The sequence below is a fragment of the Diadema antillarum genome, unplaced genomic scaffold, assembly GCF_040938485.1.
Source record: "Diadema antillarum isolate AM-2024a unplaced genomic scaffold, OU_Dant_1.0 scf00000208, whole genome shotgun sequence".
Classification (NCBI taxonomy): Eukaryota; Metazoa; Echinodermata; class Echinoidea; order Diadematoida; family Diadematidae; genus Diadema; species Diadema antillarum.
This window is the reverse complement of record NW_027271097.1, coordinates 412,437-420,767: the sequence shown is the minus strand read 5'-3', so window position 1 is coordinate 420,767 and position 8,331 is coordinate 412,437.

The following is an 8,331-nucleotide window of genomic DNA, read 5'->3' as shown; positions in this document are numbered from 1 at the left end:
GTGAGGATTCAAAGTGGATGGGTACGTTTCCTTTCATTCGGGGCCAATACATTACTGTAAAACGAGGAATGTTCGCGTGCATTTTAATTTCACAAATTTTGCGAGAGCCAAGATTCGCGATATTAAAATGCATGTGAAAGTTCTTGTCTACACTACACACGTTAAAGGTTAGAGGCAACTTGTGAAAATTTCATGCTGCGAAAAAGGCCATCGGCTCCAATTCGCAAAAATTTCATGCCGCAAAAATATCTTGTTTTACAGTACTTTTTGGGCCAACAAGATTTCAATTTTAAAGGTTTTAGTGGCCCGAATGGCCCACCAGAGAAAAGGGCTGGTGTCGAGCCCTGTTTAATGTATCCTATTGAGACAGAACAGTGTCATGAGGGATAAATCTTATATTGCTTCACAAAGGAACGATTCGCCAGTGAATAGATCTTAGCACATCATGGAGAAATGATTCTCCTATGAATAGAACTGAAGGCATCATGATATGACATGCTGCATTCTCAAAGCAATATGAAAATATTTTCAAAGTGCCATGGCTGTATCAGGCCTGCTTGCTGTCTGTAGTTTCTGATTTTATGATCAGATTGAAAGTTATATTCTCTTATCATTGAACCAGGGAGGTGGAAGAAAGATGGAGATGGCACTCTGAGAGCTTCCCTCAGAGAAAAAATCAAGTGGTCTTACACCGATTAACGTCTTGAAATCCAACCCTCATTCTGTGATAAATATGTCAAAGTCTGGCCTTATCGGTCCACCCATCACCCTCCGGCGCACTAGAGTGACACAACATGATCTCCTTTCCAGGCCTTCCATAAACACACGCTCGTAAAAATCGGGCTTTGAAGCGATGCGTGGCACCGACAAAATGACGTCATATTCAACATTTTGGCAGTCTATTACATTCAGTGAAAGACGTCCCCCTTCGAAAGCTACAACTTATGGCTCAAAAATTGGGTAGCGTGGTATGTCTATACCTTTCGCTGGTTCAGCAGACTGTGCTGAGGAGATTGCCGTTTGAACCAGCGAAATCTGTACACAAACAACGGAGTTACTGAGCAGTTAGTTTTGTGCGCTAGAGATGTCATCATATTGTTTCTGTATCGATTATGAGAAATTCCGCACATTTCCGCAATTTTTTTATAGTTAGAGAGGTAGGCCTGACCTTGATCTTCAAAATGACATAAGTTACATGAGCGTGTTCGAGCGTGTTTTCAAACAGTTCGAGTGTAAAAGTAGTGCTTCATAGAGACCGAAGCGGGATTTTTTCCGTATGCACCCGAGCGAGCTGGGGCTTTTCAGCGTACTCGTCGGGTTGTTATAGGGCTGCCGCGTAGGCGTCGGGACAGCGTTCGTTGCCGTCGTTTCGGTGAATTGGAGTTACTAGTAAATACATATTGGAATGGAAAGTTGAGTGTTAAAAAGTGTAAATTAGACATATCAGCCTTGATTATAATAATTTTCCGTAGAGAATTAAAGATGATATCTATAAAAGCCTAGATGTATGATGCTGTAAGTATATTTTAGGGGGGAAAACAGAGCTTAGTATACAGTGTTTCGCCTCACTCTCCCTCGATCATTCATCGGTAAATACCAGTAATCGGCTTGACTCTACCCCATGCTAACGTTACAAAAAATTGAATTAAATAGTAGTAGAGTACACCTCTGGAGCTAGTAGAATCTAACGTTTAACAGTGGTTAGATTCTAGTTTGTGAAATACTAGAGTCTACTAGCTAGGACCAGGGAGGTGGAATCTTTCTTCCACCTCCCTGCTAGGACTAACGTTAGGTATGCTTTTGCTAGGCAGCATACCTGAGGTGACGCTGCGCTATTAAACAGTGTCCTGAGCCTTGCCCTTGCCTTGGCCTCCAATTTCCAAGCCAAGACCCAACTAACTTTCTGAGTTTCAGTTTCAGTTGTAAATCAAATTTCGTTCAGTTGCTGTGTCAATGTGATTTTGAATTTGCTAAAGAAGCAATTCCTCCTCAACAAACTCGTCTCCGTCAAAATCACGATCGCCAGAACCACCACCACTGCTTACACCACTGCTTACACTCTAGAGTTCTGTGCCGAGTTCTGTGCCACAGAACTCGACTCTTACAGAGTTCTGTGTTCTGTGCTCACACCGTAGGACGCCATTTTATTCCCCGACCACAATGCATTTCGCGTCGTGAGTTTCCGCCACAAGATTTACGACTTGCAGTGCGCCGAGCGTGAGTAATGGGATTACGGGAGGGGGAAAAAAACGCTGTCGGGGCCACGCATGACTTCAAAGGAAACTCAAAAGAGCACACTCCATCTCTCTTCCACCTCCCTGATTGGACTAAGTATGAATATTGTTATTGACCATTCAACCAAGAATATAAACTCAATTCATTAAAAGGCTATTACTCTGGTGGTGTAGAATTTTTTTTTTTTTTCTGAATAATACAAACTGCATTAGTGTATTTCTAGGTGTGCATTGGTAATCAATCGTATTAGGGTGAATGAGCAAAATGATAGTGCCATGGACATCCTCACATGCTGTGCATATGTAAATGAATTTAACTCTTCCTTGACATACTCTTTACTTTGATTCTTATCATATACCAGGAAATTGAAAAGGGGGGAATATTAGAAGAGATATAGTTTTAAATATCTGCAGGCTGACTTTACAATTCCCTCTGGTTTTGCAGCATAATTTTGGATTAGTTACAGGACAGGAGTTTCCATCATTACACCTTTCAAAGTCCATGGGTAGTTTCATTTGGTGGTTCCAAGTGTGACTCAATCAATGTTTTGAATAGAAAGTCAAATTCTTGCTATGTTTTCTGACCAAATGTCAGTATAATTTGTGTTTTGTTTTTCCATTGTAATTACCCAAAAGAAAACCTAATGGTACAATATTTATCAAGTTCTGAAATGTGCAACTTTCATCTATGGGCGTGTAAATATTCTTATTCTGTAAATGTGCCATTATTGTGAGAAGTGTTCAAAAGAGGACAATGTTAGCAGTAGTGGTTTTTTTAACCGCCTCATACTGCAGTGAAGTTAGATCATATGTGACCCACTGCAACAAAAGGATCTGAAAGTCGGGGAAAGACAATTTTCTGAAAATGACATGACATTATTCCCTTACTCTTTCACTTTAATGTCATATATAACACGACTCATAAAAGTACTCGGTTGCAGAGATATCGATGATTTTATTAGCGCATGTTGAGTGGTTTAAAAAACCAGCGTTTCGAGAAAACCGCCTTCAAAAGTTTTCCTTCCGACGCTATCATGATCAAGGAGAAGCAAGACAGTTTTCACCAATTGACAATAGAAGGTACGCTCCTAGAAACCTCCGCGATGTTCATTCAAGCTTAGCGCCGGCGGTCTACACACGACCAATCAGTAATCAGGATGCCACGCACTGACCAATGAGATCACTCCCTCGTTGCAAGGGGAGGAGTCTCAGTGCTAAATCCAAATCTTTGGACACGTTTTTGTACCGTGGAAAGTCTGAAAATCATGGCCCAGGAAAACGCTAATTTCTTGCCTTTCCTTTGATCATTTAGCTTCGAAATTTCGGCAGATGATAGATGATGCACTAGACTACAAAATTATGTCAAAAACAGAAATACATACGTTTTGACGCATTTTGATGATCTGACTTCAAACTCGATTTTCTCGGCTCACCCTTCAGCGACTTTAGGATCCTTTTGTTGGAGCGGGTCACATATGATAACAAGAGGGCTGAATTCATATCTTACACTGAAAAAGAGGTCTGAATTTGTATCTCATAACAACAGGACTGAACTTTATCTTGTCATAATCATCTTAAAAATTTCAAGAGGACTGAATTTACATCGTTCTATAAATAAAGACAAAACTGAATTTACATCTTATGAAAACAAGAAGACTCTAGTTACAGTTGTACATCTGCCAGATGTTTTTGAACTTGTCATTCCGGTGAGATTGTGCCTGTATTAAATGTCTGTTTTATTAAGACATATTTGTAAAAAAAAAAAAAAAAAAAAAAAAAAAAAAAATCATGCATGTGAGAATTCCTGTGTTATTGTGTTGTTGAAATTGATTATTTGGGATATAACACCTTTATGTTTTCATTGGACATCAATGCAATGCAGTTTACAGTAGGTGTATAAAGAACATCTATGCGCAACCAAAGGCTTTTAGAAACATTTCATGAGGCTTATACAAAATGTATGTTCATATAATTATGACTGTAATATTATTTTGTAGATTGTGCAGGAATACAGAACAGCAAAGATGCATGTTTGCTATATTTTATGGAGGCCAGGATTTTTCTTTCACATGTTTTCTAACTATTTTTCTTTGCATGTATAGTATATTGTGTATTTTAAGAGCATTATATTACATACTACCATGTCATATGTTTTGCTTTTATCAAACTTTTTGTGTGCTAATATTTGTGCAGTGAGGGGAAAGATGAAAAATATATTGTAAATCACATGGTGTTTACTCATTTGTTTTCTTGTGTGTCAAATTAAACTGAGTGATGTGTAATTTGCCAAGTTAAACATGAATACTTAATTTTAATATTTCTAATGTGATTTATGTTTTGAAAAATAGCTCAAAGATAGATATGCGTGTATCAATGTTGTCTACATAATTCCCATGTTGAGGGTATGTTAGCAAATTTAGGCTAACAGGCAATGATTTTTCTATGAATGATCTATTTTTACAGGAAAAACAAAATGAAGCTTGATAACAATTGCTTTATAGAAACAAGAAAAAGTTTTAAAAAAATACGTAATGGGATGAATTACTGTACAATGTATATGATAATAGTTGCAGTGAAATTTGGCAATTTGTAATTTTATATCTTACAATAATGTGTAATATTTGTAACTTTGGTACATGATTGTATAGTCCATGTACAATGAGAGTGAACAAATGAGTATACAATTGAAGGAGCTGACAGCCTTTTGAACTGAAATAAGTTTTTGCCAGATTTTACCAAGAAATCAACATTCATATGTGGTATTTCTTTTCTTGTTTTGATGTGATTAAATACCTGACGTACTACATTGTAATTCTATGAGAAGTTTGTATATATAAAAAGTTTGAAGAATGTATTGTCTTGTGATATTAAGGTTGTAGGTAATTTCAGTACATTCCTTATTCCTAGTCCCTCATGAGTATGTGTGACGTTCTTAGTTGGCATTAGATACATTTTGTGCACAGCATAATTGTTTACCTGCTTTTGTTTTAAGGTATACGTAATATATTGAAAGTCTTTTTAGACCAGTTATTTATTGTATATCAGACATGTGAGTGTGTTGTATACACAAGATCGGTACAGCTATACAACATATAATCTGTAGATTTGTACAAATTTGTCCATGTTGATTCTGAGTGTAGAATAATGAGGATTACTGTTCAAGTACTTTTGCCATTATAACCAATACTGTTCTGGGTTACTACTTAATCAAGGACATTTATTCTTCAGTCCTGGTACACTTTTAACACACTTGTTGCTTTCAATCAGTGACGTGATGGTGAGTAATAGAAAATAATTAATCCATTGTCAAGAAGTAATTTAAAAAAAAAGCACATTCCAATAAAAATAAAAGGAGAAACTGTACTTTATACGTTCTTTATGGAAACAAAATGTCATGGTCCAGATAGTTTTGTTTCATCATGATATAGACATACATGTTCCTAATTCTTACTTTAACTGAGATTTGCGGTTCCTCGGCTTATTCTACATTCCTACATTAGACCAAACTAAAATGGCTGCATATCACATGTCCATTACGGCTGAATTAATATCACCATTCATTTCCCACTGACGATGAATGCTCACATATTTTCAAGAAGCTTGTGCTTTCTTTTACATTCAATATTGTTGTCTACTTTACACTACGAAGCTTTCTTTACACAGAAACTTGCCAGCATCAGTTTATAAGATTGTCTTTTCATACAACAGTAGAAATGCATACCGATGTCACTGGTACATAAAGATTAATGGGTTGTGGTTTGAATTAATTCTGATCTTACAGCTGTCTAATGTCATAAACCACTGCAGCACCTTTCATTCATTTTTTGTTCACTCTCTCAAGAGTATTACATGTTTGTCATGAAGACAATTCAGAAGGCAAGAATTCAAAATACACCTAGATATGCACAATGCCAGGAACAACACTTACATGATGAACTCACTCCTATTGCCTTTGACATAGACAGTATTTAGCATCTTCTCTTTTTCAAGAGAGCTAGAATAAACTGAAATGCAATTACTGAGGGTCATCTGAAATCTAAGCAATTTTGACTGGTAAAATTTGAAATACTGAATGACATGTCTTCCTTGTTGACTACAGACCTTATTTGCTACAGAAGTGCAGATCTAAGGTGTACAATATACTTTTAAATAACACCTGTAGCGAATGTTTTATGCAGTGAACTGTAGTATTGGCCTGTCAGGTCTTTTAAAGTTTGATCAGAATAATGTTGTCTGCATTGATTTGCATATGCATCTGCAGGGCGAAAATGTGAAATGATGTGTGTCTAATCTTGTATGTCTAAGGCACTAAGTAATAACATTTTGGATAATTACCTGGTATCAATTTTTTAGTTTTGCATTGTTTCGCATAGGCATGCAGCAAAAACCATAAAGATGCCATGTGTGTGTTGCTGAGATGGAAATAAGCATTCCTCACAAAATGTTTGTTCTTCATACTCCTACTTTGTTATTGTAAGACCTGAAAAGTGACCCTTACATCTTACACCTGAATTTTTCCCTGTGAAGTGAAACATAACTTTCTTGAATTATGAAATTTGAAGGGCCTGGAAGCATTTTTGTCATCATGCAAATTGTACATCGCAAACCAAAATACAAGTAAGCCTGCTCTGTCAATGCCTACCACTTTGAATCTTGCTCTCTTATAGCCAATCCTTTCAGCTCTCTCAAATTACTTTCTGCAGCAGGTAAACTGTAAGTGGAACTGACACTGGGCTGTCAAAGCACACCATAAAGTCATGATTTTTGCTGCTTCAAATGTATATTTAAGTCACCTAGTCATTGTGAATGCTCCTAATCAGTGTATTATAGTAAAGCAAACCATTATGTACAATTTACAATCTCTAAAATCCAGCATCCATGATACCCTTTAAATGGGTCTAGATGTATCTTCTGCTGTATGTTAAATAGATCATACATGTAGTGTGGGTACAGTATACAAGTGAGAACACTTATCAGGAAGTTGGATTCAGTGTATAGTTTAGTTGCTTGGCAAAGTATAAAATGAAATACAATGATGAAGAGAATTGCAGTCATTTCGTTTAACTTTGTTATTTGTGTGGTTTTCACACACATACACACACACACACACACACACACACACACACACACACACACACACACACACAGAATGATTTCTTAAGTTGGTTTTTAGTTTGCATCAAAGTTTCAGCTTCTTTTGTAGCAGAAAATATATTTAAGAATTATGTCCTGAATGCACCTTGAGCAGAATGAAGGAAAAGGAAGCCATTAACAACACAGAGCAAATAAAAAGAGCATCGGTAATGCAACATCTCAATCGTGTAAACATAACAACTATTCAAATACACTTCAAGGCCAAAATACAGTGCATCCCCATTATAACGAACATGGTTATAATGAAATTATGGATACAACGAAGTAAAAACCGAGGTCCCTAAAATTACACTCTATCAGCTATTATCTTTATATGTTATTTGTTCGGTTATAACAAATTTTCCATGTAACGAAAAAAAATTGCCAGTCCCAAGGACTTCATTATAATGGCAGTCCACTGTACTATTTTGTCCTGTATATTCATTTACTCATATTAACAAAATATTTGTTTAAACTTGTACAATATTGATGAACCCTGGGGACTTATTTCTCAATTTTACTTGGGTGACATTATTCAAACAACACAATTCACAGTTACAAGCAAATCACACCAGACTCCTCCAGAACAGAGGTAACAATGAAAATAAGACAGTCAAACACATCTTTACAATGCATTAAGAATATCTCCTTTAATATATTTATTAAAAAATTTAATCAAAATGGCAGTCAGAAACAAATATAAAAACAATTAAATGCAAATTTTCAATTTCATATTTTGCAATACATGTAATCAGAAGTCACTATCTTTAATTAATGTCTGTTATTGTATTGCTTCTTATTATGAATTTGATAAGTAGAGACTGTAAAACATTTCTCCCACGATGTGTGAATACATACACACGGCACAAAACTGATAAAGACTGTGTAAGGAACTGATCATCCCATAGCCAAGAGTGTACTCAAGCTCATGTAGCCTACACACACAAGTCGTAATTCACATGAT